Below are 26,547 nucleotides of genomic sequence, written 5' to 3'. Positions count from 1 at the left end.
GTGAGGTATGCGGAATGGTGTTCCAAATACCTCTGCATTATATTTAATAAATCCCTTACTGTATCCGAACTTCCAATAGATTGGAAATTTTCAAAACTAGTCCCCATACCTAAAACTAATAACACATCCTCAATTCCTTGCTACAGGCCTATTTCCTTATTGTGCACTTGCGCAAAAATTTTTGAGCACATCATTTTCAAACACATTTCGCTTTTCTTGGAAAACCATAAGATAATTAGTGCATGACAGCATGGTTTCCGGAAAGGCCTGTCAACAACCACGCAACTACTGGAAACTGTTCACGACTTTGCTGCAGTATTAGATAAACAGGGGCAGACTGACATATTCCTGGATTTTGAAAAAGCGTTTGATCGCGTATCTCACCAAAAGCTACTCCTGAAACTTCAGTCTATTCTAAAAAACGATTTATTGCTGTCTTGGGTAGAGGCTTATCTTTCACACCGGTGCCAAAGTGTAGATATTGAAGCTGTCCGCTCAAGTCCCCAACCAGTACAGTCCGGTATTCCGCAAGGGTCCGTCCTAGGGCCATTATTTTTCCTAATCTTTATCAATGATATAGCAGATGCCCTGCCCGTAAAGATACGTCTATTCGCAGACGATTGCGTTCTGTATCAAGAAGTTCACAGCCCTGCTGACCAGGCCCTTTTAAACGCATCACTCGAAAGTATATTTCAGTGGTGTAAAACATGGCAAATGAAAATTAACATCCTAAAAACTGTAGCAATGACCATTACGCGAAAGCGGGAGCCTTTAAAATTTACCTACTGCATCAAAGATCATGTGCTCACAAGTGTGGATCAATTCAAGTATTTAGGCGTTATTATTTCTTCCGATTTGAAGTGGAACCAACATATTGCTTACATTCAAAAGAAAGCCATGCGCAGCCTTGGGTACCTGAGGAGAACTTTACGAAAATCCACGCAGGAAATAAAATTGTTAGCCTATAAAACTTACGTTAGGCCCATACTTGAGTACGCGTCTATAGTTTGGGACCCTTATACTAAGTTGAACATTACTAAATTAGAAAACATTCAGAGGAAAGCTATTCCCTTCGTGTATGCTAGCTACAGTTGGCGTATTTCACCTAGTGTACTTTTGGAAAAAGCACAGTTAACCAAATTAGAGCAAAGAAGATACTATGAAAGAAAGAAATACATGTACCTGCTGTACCATGACAAACTAGGGATTAGTAGGGATGGTTATATTGAACCCGTGATTAGGCGTTCCACTCGTTCACTGCACTCAAAGAAATTGAAGGAATTTTCATGCAAAACCGACAACTTTAAAAATTCGTTCTTCCCTCGTAGTGTACGCGAGTGGAATCGGCTTAAAGCTGACGTTGTAGAATGTAGGACGGTCGAATCATTCATGAATGCTTTGAAAAAATAACATCTTGTGTACATTTCCCCTCTCCATCAAGATATACAACGGAAGTTGTATATCTTGTATTCTTTGCCTGCAGTTGTAACTTGACGACCAATGTGTGCAGTTGTGCTTTGTGGCTCCCTTGTATGTTTTCCTGGTTTCCCCCCACAGACCGTTTTTGTTCACTTTGTCGTGTTCTGTTGGGATGAAATTGCTACTGAAAAAATGCCTCGTATCTTATCGATACTAATAGGTTGTTACCTCAGTGCAAATCTTTTTGCGCATACGTGCATCAGGTTGTATTAATGCTTTTCTTTTTTTGAGTGCCTTCTTTTTGTCTTTTATATTGTGCCTACAATAATGCCACTACACATAACCTTTCCCAGGCATATTGCCACATTCTTGCTCCCTTTACTTCTTCATGTCGCGTCTTTTTCCGTCTTTCTTACCGCCCCCTCCTGCCAAGGACCTTGTACCAGAGGTCGGCAGTACCATGTAAATAAAAATAAAATAGAAAAGTTGCCGGAAACTGCCTAGCGAGCTGCCACTGCTCCACAGGTTTTCTTTAATACCTCAGTCATTTTTTGAAGTTTGCGATGAAATCGTTATTATTGCTAGCAGGACAAAGCAGTCTTTCTAATTACCCAAACTTGTATTTCGTCTTCATGGCCCCTTTAAGGGGGCAGTTGGGTCTTTGGGGCCGAAAAACGGTCAAAAAAAGTATTTTCTCAAAAATGGCATTTTTGGCCTCCACGGTTATTTTTCTATCAGTCTGTAAATTTCCTCATCAAAAGGCACCATATTTTGTTGTTATTACATTATAATAGCATTTCAAAGTGCACTCTACAGCTCAGTTAGCGCAGAATTTGATGGTGAAACGCCACTTTTTTTGCAATGCAAAGCTAGCATTTCATCCTCAGATATCTTGGCACCCAGAGCAGGTACAACTTTAATTCTTTTTGCTTCTGATACCGAAATGTGTGGAGAATACAATGCTGGAAACAAATTTTTCAAATGGAGGCTTTGGAAAATTATTATTGTGTTCAATTGGCACCACCTGCGAGCCATTTCTGGCAGAGCGTGGGAGAAGCGAAGTTCACGCAGTTGTAAAACAACCAAAAATAGCTGAATCAAAAAAGTTCTTCCTATGTTGTATTCTTTAGTCATTTGTCTGCCTAGCCACGTGGTAATTGCCATTCTGTATGGAGTGGTTATTTTGTAACTGTGACCCAAAATAATGGCAATTAATCATTAATAAACTCAAAATATAACCAACTTACAAAAAATCTAATGGCAGATTTGAAATCAGCTCAAAAAACTCTATAACGCAGTGCTGTTTCATTAAAATTGGGTGGTAAATAAAAAAAAATAGCTCTAAGACCAGTCTGCCCCCTTAAAGATTGAAGTTTCTCTGCGACACCAGCAAAATGCCTCTAGCTGTCAGGGGCAATTGCCGCATTACAGCGTGCAAGGGTTTTATCTGTGCTGTACTTTTGTCTTAATGAATACTATGGAGATTCCGAGTGGAAGTGAGAGTGCCGATAACACGATTGTATACAAACCTTTTGCTGTTGATATGGCCAATCAGCGGCCTAGTGTGCCGTAACTAGTAGGCCCCCCTCACTCTTGAGGGACACCCTCGGAGGCATGGTTTTTGCGCAATAAAACTGAAGTGCTTGGTGTTTTGGGGAGCAATAGACAAACAGCTAGAGAGGCTGGTGGGAAGCTGAAGCAGGGGGTCAGTCAACCGAATGGGTGCAGTAGCCAAGAGACCCTCATGAAATGGAGTACGGACACGAAACTTCAAATTTAACGCTTCCTTTGCATATGGGGATATCTCCGAGCAAGTTTCAACAGTAACTGTTCCGTATAACATATTTTAAATCTACTTTAATCTTTGCGTGCCCCGAGAAAGCTCAGAACGGATACTGTTTCGCAATCAGCATGACGCCATCTGCTCCTCCTCGCCTAAACTGCCCACGTGAGGGCCTCCATGACGTGGCCAACAAGGTGGCTGCAGTTGATGCGCGCTGCTCCGGCGTGTGTGGCACGTCACTGTTTTGAGACTGACATGCTGCCTACACGCATGGAGGGTGGAGACCACGGCCGGTCTGGATGCGCGCAGTGGCGCAATGAAACCGTAGACATCACAAGCGCTCTGCTGTATGGCGGCCGTTTTGGTGCGCGTTTTGTCAAAACCAAACTGACACAAATAAACCAGACAATTTACGCTGCGACCGACCGTCTAATGTACAATTGGTGGGGCAACCCTAGCAGCAAAAAAAAATAATAATAATATAATAAATAATAATATTAATAAAATTGTGTCAGTACTCCTTTAAATATGTTTAGCTTAAGTGCACTTAAGTATTTGTTTTTATGTAAATATTGTATATCCTTTAAATAGTAAGCATGAAATGAAACAAAAATCACCAGTAGATTAAAAACAAGATAGCCCCGGGACTTCAGGAGCCCTCGAAGCTTAATCTTCGGAACAAACCAGTCACTACGATACGCAGTAGAGAAATCGGAAAAGCAGCGAACATTAAACTGTGGCGTGAAAAGACACTGACAAGATATTCCCTTTAAAAGAGGCGAAGAAAATATTTTAATCTTAAACGAGACAAACATACCTGAACTGCTTAAAGGGACCCTGCAACAGTTACCATTGACTGCTAGGAATGTATTTTGGGGTAAAGTCTATTGTCCCAGCAATCTCCTCCCGCAATTATGAAAATCCGTTCAATATCACCAAAACTACGTGCAATGAAAAATCTCGCATAATCGTTCCCTCTCAACTCGACCGCGGACAACGCGACCAAAGCTGTGCGCTCTCTCCCAGAGAGGGAACGGCTGACGGTGTTCTCTTCAGTGGCCTTCGATATATCACAGGTCGGGAAGTTTTCTTCTTTTCTTCGCAATGTGGAGGCGCCTATTTCCGGTCTGGTGCCACAAAAAAGCAAGCATGGGTGCCTGCTCGCAAGCGCGCGCTCAGGCTGGTAGGGCGTTTGTAGTCGAGTGGTCCCGTTGAAAGGGTAGTATTGAGCTCATCACTCAAACTCTGCGCGCACTCAAAACACAAAAGAAACGGCAAAACTGTGCCTACAGGTTCAGGCATAGAAGAGGTTCGTACACAGCGATGACGACGGCAGAAATGGGAGAAATTAGCCACGAAGTTGACCAGTGACAGCCAATCAGGCAGCCATGGCTTCAATGACGTCTAGGCCATGCCAGGGGTGCATAATGAGAACTGAAGAGAGCGCGGACTGTTTTTCCGCGTCTTTCACAGCGATTTGCGCGCTCACCGCTTCACGTGCACGTGTAATATTTGGCTCAGGTATTCCTGGCAGTGTAATCTAAACATCGCGCAGGTTTACTTCCACTGCTCAAAGAGTGTTGCAGGGTCCCTTTAGCAAGATGCCAATTACATTTTTCTACAAATCTTCCGGACATTTGCCAGATTTTTCAAGTCTTGCCAAAAGTTAAATTAGTGCTTTTCACGCTAGCACGCCTTTTGTTACTTGCATCGCTGTCCACCACAACGAGAATACAGCCACAGAGAACGGTGTAACATTTGGCAGTCGTTTTCTGGACCCCCACCCCAGACATCCAGCACTGCAGGATACAAATCACTGAATAGAAGATGGCCATCATCTAATGCAGGCCCTAATGTATGCCAATACCTCGTGCACACGGGAAACACACTAAATCACTTCACAGTTAAGCAAGAGAACATCCTGACAGTGCGACAACACAGGGAGGCACTGTGTTAATTAAGCAATGTTTGACTTTTCTTGGGGCGGCAAAAGTCAAACATTGCTTAATTCGAAACACTGGGCAGTTTCCAAGATGCACGTGTCCATACTATTTTCTGCTGCAGAAAATTGCGAGTCCATTAAGGGGTTTGCATTTATAACGGCGGATTCCATCCAAATTGCCCACTTGCTTCCCAACCACTTCACGAGCCAAAATTGAATTCCCTCGCAACATAGATGGGAGAGTAGACAACACGACAGTTATCACAGTGAAAACATGTCAAGCCTGGAGAAAGACAAAACTCAGCCTAGTAAAAAAAAAATAGTAAAACTTGTCGAGCAACAGCCCTGCCCTTGGACATGCTTTAGCAATGGCGTGGCCTCGAGTACCATTTGTTTCAGGCTAGTAAAACAAAGTTTAGGTTTACTTCTGGAAACTAGAGCTCAACTATCAATGTTCCAGTAAGGAAATGGGCAATCGGCATTCTTTAAATTTCTTTTGACTTTCACTCCACACAAAGTCACCTACCCTTCAGTCTCTGGCTCTTCCTCTGCACGTACAGACATCCCTTGTCCTCCATCTTTAGTGTCAGCTAGTGTGTCTAGTGTCTAGCCACAGTCCTGCATGTAAAATACATCCAGGTTTGCGGTCTGCCAGTGGGTTTTTAAAGGGGACAGACAAGTGGTCTTTTTACCCAAATGAAAGGGCGCCAACACCTTCAACACAAAATCGTTTTGCTAACAGCACCCTAGAACTGTTGAAATCAGAATTTTCGATCTATCAGCAATGTGTCCTGCCAAAAGGACTGCTGGCAACCGGGACAGCAAGCCATGCAGCCACCCACCTTTAACCACACGCGACATTAAAAGAGGTATTTAGAAACTTGTCCCCGCCTAAAACATGCAACATTTCGTATTCCATGTGGTTTTTGACACACACTTTGAAATCGACAGTTGATGCAAGCTAGTGTCTCGTTTAGACACAGCATGGCACCACCTTTTAGCCTTCAAAAATTTTAGTGCCAAACCAAAATTTCGCCGGTTTAGAAATTCCTTGCGGGCACCGCAGTATACAAAACGCTGGCTTTCATATGAGCTAGACTGCATGCGCTCACCAAAAATCTGTTGTCTGTCCCTTTCCCCTAGGCTGCCCATACAAATTTATGGGCGGGCTATGTTACAAGTTTATGCTCATGAAACATAACCAGAATCATGTTAACAGCCGTGTCCCCAACCTAATCATACTTTCGTATTCCCCCTGGCTAGTGAAGCAGACTAGGAGTTAAATCACTACCAGCTGTGAATTTCAACACAAATGCCCCACACGAGAACTTCAGTGACACCATGTATACAATGAAATTTTGAAGTGGGCCTTTTACCCCTGCCACACGGGCACTTTCAATTGCGATTGAGTCGATCCGGATCGAGCTCGGGCGCTGCTACATGGCCACTTACAAGCGCAGTTGAGCCAGATCCCGTTCGAAATGAATCCTAGTTTCTCAAGCGAGATTGAGGTTTCCAAGCACGATCAAACGAAAGTGGTGACACTCTCGTCCCCACTGACTGGCGGCACAGAAGTTGACTTCAACTAAGGTTGCAAATCGTATTGAACAACTTGACCCAAATAAGCGTGCGGAAACATTCATATAGTTACATATAACTACAAAAAGGCTACGTTACCAGACGCCAGTGCGAAGTACATTTTTGGTGCGATCTGGCGTGCGCGAGTGCAAACAGTGCAACTTCTGTGCTGTGTAGCATAGAGTTTCATACTAATATATACTAGAGGGAAATCTGGCGCTGCATTCACGGGCCGCCGTGGGTGGCGTCATTGCTAGCGACGTTCCTCGCCTCCTTGGCTTGGTTAGTTAGCTACATGGCTTCTTTTTCGTCTTGAAGCCAAAATCAATAAAAACAGGTAACAGGGTTTTTTTGTTCATCTTGCATGAAGCTTCTAAATAATACCTGACGAATCCATCTTTCTGTAGCTTTAATTTTATAATAATAAAACAAATTCGATTAAGCTTCTGCAGTGATATTGTTGCATTTTTGCAGCCAGAGGCAACTTTTCAGCCTGTTTGTGAGCCATGCCAAGGACAAGTGGAACGTGCCTGCCCAATACATGACGGAACGCTCGGCTCCCCTAGACAGGGGCGCCAGATTTCCCTCTAGTGTATATTAGTATGAAACTATGCCGTGTAGCAGCAGCAGTGCATCAAGCGCACTCGAAAAGTCAATCACGCTTCACTTCAATTCGGATTGAAAGAGCCCGTGTGACAGGGGTATTAGAGTAAAAATGAAGACAAAATACAAATTCGGTTCGTTCTAACACAGGACAGCCTTTTCTCAATAACCCTGAACATGTTATGGCCTAGACAAATTTAATGCTAATAGCAAGCAATTATTGTAGAAAATAAATACAGGTGAGGTAGTGGCAATTCACAAGCCACTTCCTCATCCTGCTGTAGTGACAAACCTAGCCCTTGCTGCAATGGCAGCCACCAAGCGAGCCACTTGCAAAAACCATTACTGGAATTGCGGCAAAATGCTCTAGTTCAGCACACATGCTAACACAGGGTTATTACTCTAATTAGTATTAGGCTTATGTAGCTGCTTATGTGTAGCAGGAAATTTGAATATTTTCAGCGTTTTATCTTTTCAAAGCCTAAGAAAAGTCAAGGTCCAAATTTGGTCGTTACCACGGTTTCCCTTTATTCACAAAATGTTGTATATCAGTTTTTTTTAGAGCAACAATGACAACATTCAACCTTGTTTGAGTGAAAAAAAACTAGCCTTTGGTATAAATTCCACCCTTAAAATAATGACTTCATCGAAAAAAAAACATGAAATATTGAGAACTTTTTCTAATTCCACCCTTCACGATGCAATGCATTACGGAGTTGACCGTAAGCAGCATGTTGCATATAGAGTAGTATTATCAAATGGAAGTAGACACCCCAATTCTACAGTTACGCTTTCTGGCAATGGCTGCGGTAGACAGCTAACCGTACAAACATGTCCCTGTGATGTCGCACCATCTGGGAGCTGAAGCTCCCAACCTGCCAGCATCGCTTCATCTGTTTTTTTATTTATGTAGATTTGCCCCTTTGTGTTGACACAGGCACCACTGATTGGTACAAAGTTATATTTTTGATGAACTTATGCCTTCGTCTCTTCATCCCTTGAGGATCCTGAACAAATTACCAAAATCGTTCTCTTATGGCTAAGGTACAGAGGTCAAAACTGTTAGCAACAACGCGCTAACGCGTGGCTTTCGATACGTGCAGCGCAGCTAGCTGATAGCCACTTAAGTGACCAGCGAGATTAGGTGACTGCGCTGCGGTGGCTTGGCATGCGAAAGCTATTATTGCCCATGCTTCCTTGTTTTGGGAGGGGGAGAGATTCGACATCAAAAGTCCCTCAGCAAAACTGGCGCACAAGAATGACGATCGTGCGGGAGCTGCACGTGCTAATTCACGGGCACATGCACCTTCGACCCGTGTTCCAAACAAGGCCTAGGCCCAGTACTGCGTCGTACCGAAAAACAAATCGCGATGCAATGAAAAAAAAAAAATCCCCCCGATAGTAATTTTCACGTTTAAAACCGACCTCCTCAGGGCCCACACAGATCATTTTATTCTGAATGAGCTCTTCAGAGCGACAAATTGCGAAGGCGATCGCGCAGGTCATGAACGAGCTCCTAGAGCCTAGGCTTTGACAGCAAGAAGCAATGGCTAGTAGAAAAAAAATTTTTTTGAATTATTTGAAAAGTGCGCCAGCGAAAGCTAAACTACACGAGTGCACCGCGAGAAAATGCGGCTTTTGGAGAGATGTGCAGAAGATGGCCCATCGCGTCTTCGGCTGGCTTAAAAAAAGGCAAGCCAGCGAGCGAGCTCCTTATCGCCACACCACACCGAAAAAAGTATTTCCTCGTAGAGTCATCTGTCCCCACGCCGTTTTACTAGTGATCTTTCCCAGCTGATAATCTAAAACGCATTCTGCTCTGCAGGAAAGCTGAGTGGGCGCCGTGAGCCCGTTTGGCAGGTTCAACCGGTTCAACTCAGCTATCATGACACGCTATCTGCCACGGTAGGCTTAAGCTGCGCCGTGTGCTACGTTGGCTACGTTCGACCAAAAAATAGTGGGAAGAAAAAAAACGGGCTTATCTTCCACGTTGGAAGCTTTAGCATTGAAAGCAACATCACCACAACAGAATTAAATTGCTAGCTATCACCACAACAACCCAAGCGTCCTTCAATCGGGCCGCAGCACATGGCAAGGTTCGGAACGATGGTTTTAGGCCTAGCACGCTTCCCGAATGGTACCGGCCCAGTCACTTTCCGAAAAAGGGAAAGCGCGGAGACTGAACAGAAAAAGCCGTGTACGCTTGATATTGGACAGCAGCTGGAGATGATAAAACGCGCAAAACACAGAGGCAGTCAGCGAATATTGAGGAAAGCGGCCTGGTACTCACCGGCTCGCAGCGGCCTAAATTGCACTCCGTTTGCTCACACAGCTGACGCAACTCTAACGAATCATCATGGCGATTGTTCTAGAGCATTGAGGTAGTGTGCTAGAAGGATCAGAGTGGGACGAACGGAGCGCTCCGCCTGAAGCGGCGCTTGTAGATTGAATAGAGGGCGCAGCGGGCGAAGTGAATGGACTCTTGTCGACTGCGCTCGCCCAAGCGCATGGCCTCGCGCGGGCCGCGCTTTTTCGCGTTTCGCCCAATTTTCATGTTAACAGGAACACCAAAGCGACAGCAGGGTAGAAAACAACATGTCAGAATAAATTAAAAGGGACTGATAGAGGTTTTGCGCGGAAAGCGTGCCCCCCCCCCTTTTTTTTTTTTCTTCAGCGTAGTGTTTACAACGCGGAAAAAGGAATGACAGACGAACGGAGGTAAACAGGGACAAGCGTTGGAGTAACAGCTTCCACTATTTTTTTTTCGTGTTCCCTCTTAACTCGCCCGACGTAAAATGCAATGAATAGAAAAAACAAGGGCAGTGGTGCGTTAACTTTGCCTGCGTCTGTTTAACGAAACCGGGCAATTTCAGTGCAACGTCAGTGAAGCCAATCGCGGGATCATTTTACACTAAATTGCCAGCACGTTCTCTACGAAATAATGATTTTTAAAATGTTGCGGTCGTAACCCTTCGACCGCAGCCTATATATGTGCGCTAGGTATTCAGGAGTGAATGCCGCATGTGCCACTTTCTATTATTACAGTTGCGTCCTCCGATTTGACTGTACGCCCGTGTCCGCTGTATACTCCCCGAAACTTTAGTCAGATATTTATATTCTATTTGACCATGCACGCTCTTCCCAGAACATATAGACGCGCTATATTACAGATATACTAAGAATATGCCATACATACCAGTCCTGATATCTTAATAGAGCAATTAACGTTTTAATTCAGGCGTTGAATAAACATAAAGCTTCTATCTAGCCTACTTAATTATAGTTGGGAGTGCAGACACAACGAATGATTGGGAAGACTGCTTCGGCGGAATTAAAGGTCGAAAGCACGGGATTGCTAGAAAATGTATCCGTTCATATTTGAAAGACAAGCCTTTTGCTGAAATATTGGCATTGGACCGAGCCTACAATCGTTTTGATCATTAACAGCAGCATCCCGTGATTCAGAAGAACCACCGCGTCAGCAGAACAAGCTGTAGCTGGTCAACATCTTTGTTCATGGCAATTGAATGTTATGCAAGTTGGAAGCTAATGTGATGAGTCGTGACTCCTGCGAGTGGCGCATTTATACGTGATTTCCGCGCTCGAACACTTCTACGTCGGGCGTCATCCGGGGCACACCACCGGCGCCACTGGCGGTAATAACGTGCGTGCAGTCACGCCGTATGTAGCGGTACTCGAAGTGCAGCTTGCACACCGCGCAGTTTTCTTCCTTAGGTTGATCTTAGAGCTTCATCTCTCGGAACGGTAAGGTGCAGCTAAGGTGAACGGTCTTTACAGCTTTGACACCTGCGTAGCCGGCGCGGCTTTCCGGCACGTAAAAGTGGCGAAGGCTCTAGGCATGCCGAGGACGTTGAAATTAAACACCAAAGGCTCATCACATCGCAACACTCAATAGACAGAGATGAACAGCAGCAACGGTTCCGCTCAGTTTTAAAGCAACTGACTGAATACGACTGCGGGAACTCCGATCTGTGGCTGCCCCATGGGCCGCCCTATGCCGGCGCTTGCAGTTCTCACCGGCACAACCCAATGCACTGCGACCGCAGCTCCGCCACGCCAACTTTCCACAAACTGCGCTTCGCGACGAAGCAGGCGGGGAGCCAGCGGCTCGTCCCATGCTCGTCCCACTCAACTTTTTTAGTACACTCTAATGGAGGAAAGAATACTCTTGAATATTCTAGAGTGCTCCTACAACGCCGCGTATCAGTAGAAATCGTAGCCTCCCATAAGTTGCAGAAAAAAAAAAAAAAAAAACGTCGCAAAGTGGCATATTACTATGACATTATTAAAATGTATAACCGTTTTAAATTACAGCTTTAAATATATTGATATATATTCTGCATATAAACTTATTTAGGAGCGCTGCTCTCCTCCTAACTTTACCCCTGGGCCATTCGTCTCTGAATGAAGTTATTCAATAACATGGTTTATTTTTGATAGCAAGGTGATTGATTGATTGATTGATTGTAGGGTTTAACGCGCCGATGCAACGCAGGCGATGAGGCGCGCCGTAGTGGAGGGCTCCGGATTAATTTTGACCACCTGGGGATCTTTAAAGTGCGCCGAAATCTCGCACACACGGGCGTTTTTGCTTTTCGCCTCCATCAGAAAAGCGGCCGCCGCGGCCGGGAATCGAACCCGCGACCTCGTGCTCAGCAGCGCAACGCCTTAGCCACTGAGCCACCGCGGCGGGTTTGATAACAAGGTGCTGCTTTCCTCCATGATCAAGAAGGTGCAGATGTCTTCAATTTGCCATTTCCGACTTCCCAGAGCTGCTCCAGGGCAGCTCTGTATCAATTTTATTACAGGCCCTTTATTACAAGCCTTAACTCTATGTCACAAGCTCTTCATTACTACTACTACTATGTGGTTCGGTAAAAAGGAAAGGAAGTGCACTGGGGATATTATTGAGCCCAACTGGGGGCTCACCTGCATACAACCCACAGTGCGGCGGGGAGGGGGAGGAGAGGGATATAAAGATTTGAGAGGAGGAAGGGGGTGATAAAGAGATAGGTGGGCGAGTAACAAAAGCGTGGAGCCTCGACATGAATCTTGGTGAAGCAACAGCAATGGCGCGTCCAGCAGACTACCGTCTACAGGCGTTGGTTCAGTCCGGTGGCCTCCAAGTAGACCAGGAGGAGGCGGAAGGCATCACGGCGCGTGCCGTCGGGGCCCGCTGGGAATAGCAGGCTCTCCATGCGCTGGTAGCTCTTCCTTGCGAGAGCAATTTTGGATGGCCCGCGAAGCGAACTGCTCGGAACTATTCTGGACTGGCAAATAAAGCAGACCGATTGGCGTCTGCTTCACTAGGGCGCGTTCTCATTCCTTTTTTTTTTTTTTTTTTTGCGTTCGTTTGATGTTTGGTGCTTGCTGGCGCCTGAATTTACGTGTACGCAATATTTACCAAAAAGTTAAGGGTTAAATAGCATAAGAAGGCTAAGAAGGCGTGATGCGGGTTTAACGAGATGGTTGCTTTGTTGTCACCAGCCAAGGGACGCATCGCTTGCGCCCCACGATCTTACGGGGGATGCTTAGAACTTTCCAAGAATGCGAAGACGTAAGACTAATTGGACTTTCTGTTTACCTGATATTAAACTTTCTGTTTGCCGTTCGTGACGCTCTCGTCGGGCCGCTTCCGCAGTTTTATCCAACGGCGGGTATACGACGAGCGGCTGTTACAGCTGCTCTAGCCTCTTCCGCTGTGGCGTACTGTCTAGGTCTTTCCCGCCCACGACTAGGGCCTGGGGCGCCCGGTGCGTCCCTTGAGCCCACGCGGCGGCGTATACAAGGCGCGTCCCGCACGTTTTACGGTCCGTCGCATTCTCACAACCCGCCACCGGCGCGCGCTCTGTGCGATTCTGTGCACCTCACAACAATTTTTTGTACCACCTCACAACGCGCGCTCTTGAAACACGAGAGACCTAAGGCTTTCGCCTTAATAAAACTTTAGTGTGTGCGTTGGTTGCTCGCAGTGGGCTTGCCCGGCCACGGCCGCTCGATGGAAACAAGGTAATTTCCATCGAGCGGCCGTGGTCCGGCCCTGTCCCGTCGTGAGCTTGCCGCTGATATGCGATAAGACTATGCAGGCCGACAACCGAGAAAGTGGTGTAGGTGGTTATGGGGAGGTTACAGCACAAGCAAACGGTGCCGAAGATAAAGGTAGATAGGTAAGTGAGGGTGGTGTGGTTCTAATAAGTGCCGCTTTAAAGACTACGCCTGACGTATGCCACGTAGGTGAAGAGGAAACGGGAAGGGGAAGATATCGCGATCCTTCTGGTATACAAGTAGTGCGCTAGGACGCCGCTGTACGTGGGTGCGACCGGGAAGGAGGGAAGGGGAGAAATCTGAGTAGGTAGTGATTCTGGCCGTGCCGATGCAAGCGCTCGAAGTGAATTTTGCGGGCTTCAGTGTGCGTTGCTTTATTCCCTGTAGCCGAGGGTACATGTGATGGTGGCTTTTGAATATTCTAGGAGCGTTTTGAGAAGGCTAGTGGCTTGATCCGGTGCCACGTCTGCTTGGCAAAGGCGGCACGCATACTCAGAGCCCGTGATTTTGTTGAGGCATGAGTGGGTTTTGTACGTGGTCGCAGTGCGGGCGGTGGCAAGTGCCTCATCTGTGTCGTGTGAGAGGTAAAGATAGGAAGCAGCTGTGGCTGGCTTTGCCACAGCTACTTGCGAGTAGAGGGAAATGACAGAAGTGCGTGGTGAGTTGGACACATGCTGGTCATGTGCGTCGCGTTTGTTGAGGCGGCGGAGCATAAATCTTCTCTGCGGCCTTTAGGGTGCATAACCTTGGGAATCGGTGCCATTTAAAGGTTAGTGTTTCGTCAACTCCTTGCTGAAGGGAGTCTTGCTGATCCCCGCGCGAACCAGTGCTTGTCCATAAAGTGAGGTCGTCCGTGCGCGTAAAGTGCGTGGTGATTGTGAGGGACAGCGTTCAGTTTTGTGGGTTGGGAAAGCAGAGCGACGTTGAGGATGCGGGAGAAATCACTCGCCCTTGTGGTGTATGCGCCCTTGGCGGGTGTGTTAAAACAAGGGGGTCTCTGCGGTCTTAGTTTCACCTCTCGGTTCGAAAGGAATGCTTCTACATAGTTGTAGATCCGGAGATTTCAGCTTATGGCAGCGAGGTATTCCCGGGTGGCAGGGTGGGTGACATATACTATCGACCGCGTCTTTTACATTTAGAGTGAGGGTCGTCTCGGGGATGGATGCGATACCTGAAAGAGGGTTTCGCTGGCTTGGAGGGAGGCAGGTTGCTTACGGGGGGAAGGAGGTTTTACATATGTAATATAAAGAGGCTAGGTGCTACCGGGTGTTTGGAAGAACACTACAAGCGTGTAAGAGGTACCTTGGGTAAGAACGTGAACTTGGCTCGGTTGCACTGCAAGAGCGGGAAATTTGAGTCCGTGGTATGCTTATGCAGTGTTGACGGAGGCGTAGTTGGGTTGGCTGATAGGTGGTGTCGGGGACTAGGGAGGATTGCAGGAGCTTTTGAATGGTGTGTTCTTACGTCTTCCGTGGGGGAGCTTCTGCACCAGATATGATCGACGGTTATGCCAGGTTATGCACTGTTACGATTAAGCGCTCCGCTGCCCTGTGCGCGCTTGCTTAAGTTTGGCGTGGTGCGGTGAAACTGTCATGTGCTGCAAGGAAGCCTGCCTTCCTCCAAAAGTTACGACAGGCGGGGTCGTGCTGAGGCTTGACTCTGAGAACTAACTCCGCTTGCCAAGATCTCCTCTTCCCCTCTCCCAGACTCTACGTGCGCCGGCTATCACGAGACCGGAAAGGGTGTTTTAATATGTAGCATTCTTTGCCGAGTACTCCCCCAGCCAAGACCGTGTAACGCCCTGCATTTCCACAAAAATGCAGATATCTAGGAAGTTCCAACTGGAATCGCTATAATGGCGTAAATGGAGATGGCGTAAATGGCGTGAATGGCGTAAACTGGTCGCACGAAATGTTGAAAAACTAAAAAATAAGAAAAATATAAAATAATTACGGAAAATTGCGAACCGTGCAACGCCCTGCATTTCCACAATAATGCAGATCTCGCGAAAGTTCCAAATGTAATCTTTATGATACCGCAAATGGAGATAATTGGCCGGACAAAATTTAGAAAAACTAAAAAATAAGATAACTATGAGAAAATTGCGGAAGATGGCAAAACGTATACGCATGGCATTTCCTCAATAATGGAGATTTCGCGAAAGTTCTACCTGTAATCGTTATAATAGCGTAAATGGAGATGATTGGTCGAACGAAATGAAAAATATATAAAATAATTACGGAAAATGCCGAACCGTGTAACGCCCTGCATTTCAACAATAATGCAGTTTTGGGGAAAGTTCCAAACGCAATCGTTATATAACGTAAATGTAGATAATTGGTCGGACGAAATTTTTAAAACTAGAGTGAGTGAGTGAGTGAAAACTTTATTGCATAACAGCCAGTAGTCTTAGACGTCGGCCAAGAGCCCTTGGGCTCTAGCAGCGTCTTCGGCCAGCTGAATGGCCCAGACTTGATCAGCTGGGTCGGAGCTGAGCAATACGGTCTCCCATTGCTCTACAGTAGCGATGTTGCGACCTAACGTTGTCGCCTGTGGACAAGCCCACAGCATGTGGGCTAAGTCTGCCCTGTCCTTGCACCGGTGGCACTTGTCAGAATATTGCCCAGGGTAACAGTGACTGTACGCAACCGGGTTGGGATACGAGTTGGTCTGTAGAAGTCTCCAAGCCACGGATTGCCATTTACTGAGGGTAGGATGAGCCGGGGGGAAGCGGGTCCGCTCTAGCCTGTAATGATTAGTTATGTCCCTGTAGGACACAAGGCGATCCCTACCCGAACAGCGAAGTGAATGAGCGTTGTTGTCGTCACCAGCGCGGTCAGAAAATCCTCGAGCGGCGTCGTGCGCGCATTCATTCCCAGCCAGGCCAGAGTGTGCAGGTGCCCATATTAGACATATCTTGCCCGAACGCTGAATGTTGTTGAGCCCAATCCTTAGAATTGCAGATGCCTCTGGGGAGATGCGCCCCCTTGCGTAATTTATAATAGCAGACTTTGAGTCGCTCACCACGTATTTGATTTTTGCGGATGCCGTCATTGCCAGGGCAATGGCCGCCTCTTCGCCCACCTCCGGCTCGCTCGTGCGGACCGACCCGGAGCTGATGGAATTGCCCTGGTGATTGACTATTGCAATTGCCATAGCATTGCGACCCGGATAGTCGGCCGCGTCCACGTACAGCACGTCCTCCGAATTTCCGAATCGTTTGTGCAGGGCTTTCGCCCTTGCCTGCCTGCGTTCCTGATTGTGAACCGGGTGCATATTTTTAGGGAACGGTGGGATGTGAATTTGATCGCGCACTTCGGGAGCCAAGGGTATCTTGTGAGTGCCTGTTCGCAGGTGGTTGATGCCCAGGGAGCCGAGAATATGCCGACCCGTCTGGCTGTGGCTAAGCCGTTCCCGTTGAGCCAGCCGTTGAGCCTCTATTAGTTCGCTAAGGGTATTGTGAAGCCCCAGCGCCTCGAAACGTTCGGTCGGAGCAGTGATCGGGATGCCGAGGGCCTGCTTGTAGGCCCGTCTAATAAGGGCGTCAATTTTGAGTTCTTCGTCCTTTCTGAAGTGTAGAAAAGGGGTGACGTAGGTTATCCTACTGAGGACGAAGGCTTCAACTAATCGAACAAGGTTGTGCTCCTTCATACCGTGATGCCGGTTAGCGATTCGCGATATGAGTCGGGTAGTCTGATGCACGCTTTTTTGGAGCGCGAGGACGGTTTCCGAGTTGTGTCCATTGGCCTGTATTCGGAGGCCGAGAACCCGTATACTGGACACTGTGGGGATGGGCTGCGTTCCATTCGCGAAAATATTCACAACCGGGGGGTTCGGGTCGGTACGTCTACCCCTACTAGTGGGCCTGTAGAGCAACAATTCTGACTTTTGCGAGGAGCAACTGAGGCCCCTGGGACTTACGTACCGCTCCACCGCCTCAATGCCTTGTTGCAAGATGTCCTGAATTTGCCCGTCACTGCCTCCGCTGACCCAAAGCGTGACATCGTCCGCATAGAGGCTGTGTTGGAGACCATCGATCTTTTGCAGTATTTCGGGAAGCCCCATCATGGCTACGTTGAAAAGAAACGGGGAAAGGACTGAACCCTGTGGAGTTCCCCTGCTCCCAAGCTTGATCACATCTGATTGGAGTCCCCCTACAGCTAGAAAATAAAAAAAAATATGAAAACTACGGAAAATGGCAAAATGCATAATGCATGGAATTTCCACAATAATGCAGATTTCGCGAAAGTTTACCTGTAATCGTTATAATAGCGTAAATGGAGATAATTGGTCCAAGAAAATTTTGAAAAACTAAAAAATAAGAAAACTATAAAATAATTACGGAAAATGGCGAACCGTGTAACGCCCTGCATTTCCACAATAATGCAGATTTCGCGAAAGTTCCAAATGTAATCGTTATAATACTGCAAATGGAGATAGTTGGTCGAAGTAAATTTTGAAAATATACTAAATAACAAAAACATAAAAATACGGACAATGGCGAACCGTGTAACGCCCTGACTTTCCACAATAACGCAGATTTCACAAAAGTTTCACTTCTAATTGTTATAATAGCGTAAATTGAGATAGGCGCCACACTGCCAGTCGACTCCATGTTGCTCTTGTATTGCCGCTGTTCATCTCGACATGCAGTAAGTTTTGCTCTGGGTTCTTTGTCGTCAACACCGAGGCACCTCTGCTACGCGCCGCTCGTCTACCACGCTACCACTACATGACGGAGGCGACGGAGCTCGGTACGGGGACGCCTTCGCCAATGTAACAACGCACTGTTTATATACCATCCTCTTCAGTATTAACGGAACCTAGTATTCGCTATTAGAGGGTGCTTGCCGAACGCTGTCAAATAGTACAGGCGTTCATCGAGGCCAAACTTAGGTCTAGGGCATGATACAACATGATTTGTTTGAATCCTTCGGCAGCACGCGTACAAGACATTTGTGCCGTAAGCACCTCGTTAACAAAACGGTCGTACGTAGTTTCAGCCTCGCCCACAATTTATAAAAAGAGGATCTTGAATGGCACAGCCCTTCCTAACTACTGATATGTTGGCCGTTGAGCAAGCTATTGTAGAGTGTATAACGAAGTCAGCGGGACGGCTAAAAACTTCGTTATAAGCGGTACGTCGATATAAGCGACCACTCGAGAAAGGCAAAAGCAGATGAGCTTTAATTGCGCCACAACTGCTAGGAATCAAAACACAATGTATTCAGTGTATTCAGAGCGAATACAATGTATTCAGAGCAAATGAGGAGGGGAAGGCAGTGACCACTTATATAGGGGGTGGTGCGGGCCTCACGGAACGCTTTGAGAGTTTCGCGTTGGAAAGCGCTGCAAATGCCATCGCTCGAGTTTGAGGCTGTATTCGTTGAGCTCAAAGCACGATTAACAGCTCATTGTGGGTACACAGCGCAATCATGAAGAGTGACCTGTTTTGCACTAGGGGCTTTGCATGATCACTGGGCAATTTCCTCCCGAGGCGTGCAGCCGTGAAGTTTGCAAAACAAGAGTTTTTCGGCGTCCCGTTGTCGACGACACCGCGAATTCCACGGTTCGATTTTCGATGTCCGCGCACCTCGGCGTCCACGCCATTGACCAATGTCTAGGGACAAAATTCAATCACCCTGCCACGCAGTTGGACCGTTTGTCTAAAGTCGGATGGCGCGAATCGAGCATGACCAGCTCTAGTAAATCACTGGGGAAACACCAGCTTGCTTTGACGCGCCATGTTGACAGCCTGACTCGCCGCTGAGTCGTCGCTTCGCCCCGAGCGCGAACACAGTCGACCCCTGGCGGCGGCGGGACGAACCGCTCCTAGTGTGGATGGCGCTCTCGCGTCGTCTGCTTCTTCACGTTGCGTGCGGCGCAAGACGCGTGCTGCACACGACAAAACAACCAATATGTGTGCTCGTTCGGCAGTAAGAAATGACATAGTTACCTCTGCTTGCGCATTTCCTCTAGAAACGCAATAATCAGCGGCTGTTGAGGGTTAATGCGCTGGTTTAATTCCACGAAACACCTTCGTCGTGGTCACCGCTTGAGTGTGAAACGTGTTATAAACATTGCTTCCACACATTGCACTTTTCTTATTGTTGAGTGCAGTCGTCTGCCGTTTCGGGAACGTCGAAGGGTGCTTTTTGAAGGTGGCGTGGTGATTATTTAAAGGATAAAAGTTTAGTACGCGAAACGGGTAAGAAGCGACAAGACCCTGTGCATACGCGTGCAAATTCCACAACCTTGTAAAATTGCGCTGTGTCGTTATAGAAAGAAGAAACGAACAAAAACATTTACACTGCACACGACCCGTGCGCTATCTCCCATACATTACCGGACAGGTATTTTGCACCCTCAAGCGCCTGTGAAATCGTGTCCTTCCCGTACCTTTTCTAAAATAAATACCATTTTTGGAGAGTCGTTGAGGAGGAGTAATAAACATTTGTTCAACTGTATCGAGTTGCTAATTTTACGCATTATTTAAAATACGTTTCTATGGGTGCGCAAGAGTATTTAGGGGGGAATTTTCGGTAAAATTAAGCAGTTGTGAGTTTGCGTCTGTCATGTGGCATTTCGTGTGTCATTTTCATATATATAATTTTCAAATACGACATGAATCACCTTGTCCAGAAACGTGTCTCACCCAGCATAACCAAATGCCTAATATGGTCACGTCTTAACCTCTTAAGGTGGACCTAAGTTTAAAGAAAGAGAAGAAAACGCATAATATAATGCACGTTGTTGGCCACATGTGTGAGGGGGGTGTGCCATGACTCGCTGTTTTTTTTTTTAATTTTTTCCCACAATGCTTGCTTTCAATACAATTTTGAAAAAGGCGAGCCACAATTCCTGGACAATCTCGGACCAAAGGGGGGTTAATCAGTTTTGAAAATACGTGTTAAAGTACTGCTTTTTCACCGCTACAGAACACGACGCCTAGTGTAGTTTTGATTGTAAGTAATACGGATAACCATAGTTTGGCTTTTCGCGTTACATGCGTTCTCTTCCCGCTGCTCTTGCAACGTTCCCGAAAAAAACAGAAATGCACAGAATTTTATTTTTTAACCAATCCTCAAGAATTAAATGCCAAGACAAAGGCGATATTCAGTTTACAAAACAAAGTAGTTACCGGGAACCCGTTGCGCTGATTCGCAACGAGAAATAAGAAGGAAATGTTTTACTACATCTGCAACAGCGCAACTTCATTTATTGCCATCTTTAGGGTTCGTAAGCTAATTTATACGCAAGAATAACACATCTCGCTGTTGCAGGCACCAGTTAGATTTTAAAAGGAGCGCAAATGGTCAACAGTGCAGCCGTAACAGAAAATTCCGAGAAGCTTGGTTGGCACACTGTAAACCTGCTTGTCACTTTGCGAAAACCTAGCTAAACATGAGATGTTGATTGTACTGCGTGCGTTGACAATTCAATTCGCAAGTTCACTTGCGACGAAAGCCGCAAATAAGTGATCTGACACCGTTATTCATCAAACCTTCCTTCAGAGTCGCTAAAATTTCATTTAAAAGACCCGTTAGAGCGGTTACATTTATATCTGCGCTGATCAAAATTCAGTAATTTTATGTTGCCTTTTGAACACACAAAAGTATCGTAAGCTCTTAGAAAGAATTTCGGGGCAGTTAAGTAGTGTTACCATTTCAGGGCATCCCACAATTGCAAGAATGCGTCATGCTACCAATGAAAGCGATTGAGATTGCCGTTGTAAACTGAATTTCAGAGATCGAGGCTTCCTGATTTGTTTCTATTTATGCTTTTATTGAAGGCTCAAAGCCATAGTCTGGAAAGATGGAGCTTGCTACGAGCCACAGCGTACAAGTTCATCGGCCATTCTGAGAGTCCCGATGAGTCGTCGCTTTTTTTGGCGTAGTAATGAAAACTGACTGCCGCTTCCATGCTATACATTGAACGTTGAGGAACCGAACTACTTCATACCACTCTTGTTCGCACCTTTCGTGCGCACATACGACGAGAAAAAAAGTACGAAGCGCGCCCGCAGTGTGCATTCGTACGGGCCGCTCAGCGGAGCATCCACACTAGCAGAGCGACGCTGTCGCCACCTGCATGTCGAGCTCGCGGCGAATAGGCCGGTCCAGTTCCGCGTACGCTTCGAGTAATGCGGACTAAAATGCATGCGTTTGGGATGGCACCGGAAAAAAATTTCGAATAACGCGATATTTCGGGTAAAGCGATTTCGTTATAGCGAGGGATTACTGTAATTGCATTACAGTGGTCCACCATTTCTGCCAGTGCGCCGTCATAACTTACTCACGCTATGTGCTCTTGTTCTCATTTAACTTAGAAGGACGGACTACCGATTTTTGTCGCGTATGTGTTCTCTAGCTCATATGAAAGCGTGTTTTATATAGCCCGGTAACCACACGCAATTTATAAACAGATTGGCAGAAGTAATTTTAATTTGGCACCAAACTTTCTGAAATCGGAATGGTGGTGGTTCGTAGTGTAGAAATTTGACACTACACTATGTGTCCAGGGTCGCGTGACCTGCAAACCTAGCAGCTACTGTAACTGCTGAAAGTTTAGTAACTTATTGAGAACCTTTTAACACAAGTATTTGTATAAGAATAAATTGTATATGTATTTTTAAACATTATTTTGAAAATGTTTAAGACATGCCCCCGCCGCCGCTGGGTTGTTCTCAGTGTGGCCAACTGAGCCTCCATGCCCAAACAGACCCAGTGAAGGAGCTTTGACGATTCTGCGTGAGTCAGGGGCGTTTCTTCTGCCGAAATATTCGATTTCAGTTTCCAAATACGCCAACTGCAGATTGAAAAAAAGAAAAGGCGAGCCTGGGGAGAATCGAACTGCCAATCTCTACAACGTGAAGCCAGATTCTACCTATCGTCCATCCCAACAGATGGCGCGTTCGTGCAAAATAGACTAGAGTTCCTGTATATGCTCCCTACGGGAGCAGAGTTGCGCATAGGTCCGCCATCTTGACCGCCGAGCATCCAAAGCAGCGTGGGAAAGCCAACCGTGGGGCTTGAAGGAGTCGTGCGCACCGCGCGAGGGGAGCGTGAGCGCGCCCCGACGTCGCTGCTTTTTTTTTTTTTTTTTTTTTTTTGTAACGCGCGCTTTGCTTTATTATTAGGGGTGTTTTCCTATAACGCATATCCTAATATCGGGAAGATATGGCTGTGTAAAATGTTCCGAAATGTCCCTCCAGGTCTTAACAAACATATATGTGTTACTATAAATTTAACGAAGACGTGACTCGTTTTGCTCAATAAACCTCCATACTGGTTAGATGCCTGGTGTAGAATCAGCACGCGCGTATATACACACTGGGTTATTTGGAACTCAACCTACAGTTTTTGCAGTCTATAGTGCATGTCGGCAAACTTCCATGCCTTGACAACGTAAAGTGATGTGACCAGGCATCTAACCAGTATGGAGGTTTATTGAGCATAACGAGTCACGTCTTCGTTAAATTTATAGTAACACATATATGTTTGTTAAGACCTGGAGGGATATCTCGGAACATTTTGCACAGCCATCCGATATTCGGATATGCGTTATAGGAAAACTGCACTCAAGAGGAGGAGGAGGAGTAAGGGGAGGAGGGAAAAACTTTGTTTAACAATTAAATCGATCTGGTTAGCCTGGGGAGGGGCGAACCATGCATGCAGTGTATAAGGGTATTCAAAAATTGCAGGTCTCTCTCTTGCCACACGGCATGTTTCAACCCTTCCAGGCGCGAAGAACAAATCCTATTCTACTCGGGATGGCGTTCTATGATTTTAAGAAAATTACTTTTACTCTCTTGTCCTGGACTGAGGACCCGGCCCACTAACCAGATCGATTTAATTGTTAAACAAAGTTTTCCCCTCCTCCTCTTACTCCTCCTCTTCCTCCTCTTAAGTGCAGTTTTCCTATAACGCATATCCGAATATCGGGAAGATATGGCTGTGCAAAATAGAGCTAGGCGTCAGCTTCTCATGTAAGCATTCGAACAAAAGGAACCTGGTAATAACCGACAACAGCGAAAATGGAAGACCAAAACAAATTCTAGGACTTCAGGGCTGTCGGCTTGACCGCGTACTGAAGTTGTGCAAAAAAGATACTCTTCATGTACTAGCGTGTTGCGGCTTGTCGCTCTCGCGCTACGAACTACGAATGCGACATGGCAGCTCCGCAAAATGTACGAAAGACGCCGACAGCAGAGGGCAGCAGCGGCGTTGCAGCCGCATCGCCGGCTTCTCTGCGGTGCATGGATGCTTTTTGTGCACGTGACGGCGATCAGCGAATAGGGTCGTGAGCGGCGAATGGAAATCAAAGGCGCAACTCTGCTCCCGTAGGGAGCATATACAGGAACTCTAAAATAGACTAGTGAATTAAAAAAAAAACGTATAAAGGAACAAGAAAGCCTGCGACTCACACTTTTTTTATCTGGGGACAAGTTTTTAAATATCGCTTTTCATCTCGCACACAGACAAAAGTTTGTTGCCGCACTACTGCATGACATGGTTGCCAGCATCATTTTTGGGAGGACGCAGAAGGGTCGTAGATCTAAAAATTTCGATTGAAAGAGAATTCCAGGGCGTTATCAGCACAACCCTTTCTCGTTAAGGTGCTTTAAGGGATGCCCTTTCACTTGGGGTAGAGAACATATACTTGACAAAATCGGTTGTCTGTCCCTTTAAAGAGCGATCTTGCTCGACAAAACCAAATTTTATCACAATAAAATGAAACAGAAACCGCACTGCACACTATGTTTTTCAACCCTGGAGGGATTTTTTCGTACATCTTCGGAATAACCAAATAACCAAATGTGTCATTTCGTCTGTAACGAATGTTCATTTCTCAGAAGTGCAAATCTGGGCTATGCTGGACTGGACTCGTATGGACGTATTTTCCAAGAAAAATCACAATAAATACGTCCATATTTCCCGCGAATGAGATTACAGTCTCACGAACAAGTAAAATTTTTGTGACCACCGCGGGATGTATGTATGGCTCACCGCGCATCAGCGAGACACTCGTCAAATTTCTGCACGGCAGCTGACTTGTGAAAATGCTCGCTTTGCCAGAACAGCGCGTCTGCGAGACGCAAGATCCTCGAGCATTTGTTACAGCCCAGTGCTTTAATGGCAAAAAAAAAAAAAAAAAAGTCTGAAGGCAGGCAGAAACCGAACTGACAACAGTATTCGCCTGTGCTGACAGTCCAATTTGTAAGCCCTCGCAAACAGTCCACCTCAGATCTCTCTCGGGCCAAGCGCCTTTGCAGGGCATTATTTCGGTTGATCGCGCCGCCTCTGGCGCCAGCCAGCTTGGAATCAAAGAAATCGCCCGCTCTCTGTTTATGGAAGGTCTTAACGGGGCCTTATCTGCTTAGGGCGATAATAAATTACCCCCGGCGGTCGTTAACCCCTTATTTTCCTTTCCCCGAAGTCTGGACCCCCGGAATTTCACAGAAGCCTGGTGTTTATAGAACAGCTGTGGAGTTTCGTAAATATGTTTCAGGTTACCTCCGGTGTTGGTTGCAATTATAATAGCGTAACACGCGATCAATAGAATATATTTTTTAAAAAGTGTGTGCGCCCCAGACACTATAATTTCTGCAGCTTGCCTTCCAGTGTTGCAGAAGGCTCAGGTAAAATTCAGCTGGCTCGATGGGGACACAGAATTGAAATAGAGACCACTTTCAACTGAGTATCCGGAATGGCCAAAGCTTCTGCAGCTAGTTTTAGCTTTTGGAGCATGAACGGTTGAATCAATGTGTATAAATAGAAGTAGCTGACTAACTGATTGACTGACTTATTTACCAGCGGCAAGCCTAAACTGCCGGATGAGACATTTGGAATTTAGCAAGTCCGTTCAGTGAGGCTGGATTTTAAGAAATTGCACCCCAAGGTAGTGAAACATGCTGAAAAGCTTTTTTTCTTTACAGCGGAGCTGTACACGGCTAGCGTAGCGCTGATTTTTTGTTTACGTGTTAAAAAAACTCCAAAGTATGAATTAAGGGGCGGAAAAACACCAGTAAGACATGTCGGACAGTTGGCGCATCAAGAGGAAAACTAAGAAACCACCTAATAATGCCTAACGCCACCGTCTGTAGGTGGTATTCATTGGAAAGTTGAGCTGTCAATTTCCTCGCTTGGCAACAGTGGAAACGGCCACGGACACGGCCGAAGCGCCACGGACATGGCACGGCTTGTGCCATTGCGCTCCACGCCGAAAAAAAAAAAAAAAACACCGGCGTGCGTCGTCTGCTCCCTTTCAACCAGATTATCAACGGTGGTGTCAGGAGAGACGTTATTAATCGCACTCGCATTGGAGTCGAGGCATTACTTTGCGTTCGGTGGAGTACAGTTTGGAACTTCCAACACAAATCCTGTGCTTAGCACGGACAAGTACCGCCATCCCGCGGAGCCCGACTAGTGACGGCGCACTCGCATGGTTGCCTGCATGCGTGCCTCGCTCGTGAATACAAGCCATATTTCCGTACAAGCCAAAAATACCCACCCGTATTTCCGTCCCCTATGTTAAAGGAACGAGTGAAACGTTATCCCGCATTCTTCGCAAGGAAGGCATTGTCATCTCCCACAAGCCAGTGTCAACTCTTGGACGGCTCATACCTCGACCTAAAGAGCGGCCGCCAAAAGAAAAATCACAAGGGGTCGTCTACAAAATTGCTTGCGCACAATGCCCCGCTAGTTATGTTGGGGAGACCATGAACTTCCCGGAACGCCTCCGCCAACACAAAAACGACGTTCGCAAGTCCGACACTCAGCGCAGTGCATTGGCCGAGCACTGCGAAAAAGCTGACCACCGGATTCACTTTGACGGCGCGCAGGTGATTGGCACCGAAACGAATTACTCACAAAGATTACTGCTTGAGTCTTGGCACATACAAGGGAACCGGCAAGGCCTGAACAGATCCCTCGGAGCCCTTCCCACCATCTACGCCCACGGCCTCCGACGCGCAAGGGAAAGAATACAGTAAGAAAAAAGAAAAAGAAGAAGACACCTATATAACCGCTGCTTCTTGTCGTACATAGTCACCCCTGATGAAGGAGCCGAGTTGGCTCCGAAACGTTGGGACCGCTTTGAATAAACGCCCTTGGTTGGTGTATTTGCCTCTTAAGTTTAACCCAACCAGACAGAG

At 46.5% G+C, this 26,547-nt stretch overlaps 1 protein-coding gene across 5 annotated transcripts in view; it reads right to left on the bottom strand.

The window, feature by feature from the left end:
* Positions 1-26,547, bottom strand: part of LOC144169649 (uncharacterized) — an 82,684-nt gene that overhangs the window by 35,661 nt on the left and 20,476 nt on the right. For 3 of the 5 annotated variants that reach the window (XR_013322491.1, XM_077698912.1, XM_077698915.1), the window contains exons 1-2: positions 9,616-9,721; positions 5,671-5,762 (exon numbers count right to left, since the gene is read on the bottom strand). The gene's annotated coding sequence lies outside the window, so the exon portion shown is untranslated. Of the gene's footprint in view, positions 1-5,670; positions 5,763-9,615; positions 9,722-26,547 lie in introns of those variants that run through there. The other 2 variants (XM_077698913.1, XM_077698914.1) reach the window with 2 other exon arrangements.

Source organism: Haemaphysalis longicornis, unplaced genomic scaffold (genome assembly GCF_048455015.1).
Source record: "Haemaphysalis longicornis isolate Haplotype H1 unplaced genomic scaffold, Haemaphysalis longicornis Haplotype H1 scaffold_2, whole genome shotgun sequence".
Taxonomy (NCBI): domain Eukaryota; kingdom Metazoa; phylum Arthropoda; class Arachnida; order Ixodida; family Ixodidae; genus Haemaphysalis; species Haemaphysalis longicornis.
The sequence above is the reverse complement of the archived record's forward strand: the minus strand, read 5'-3'. Positions and strand labels throughout refer to the sequence as shown.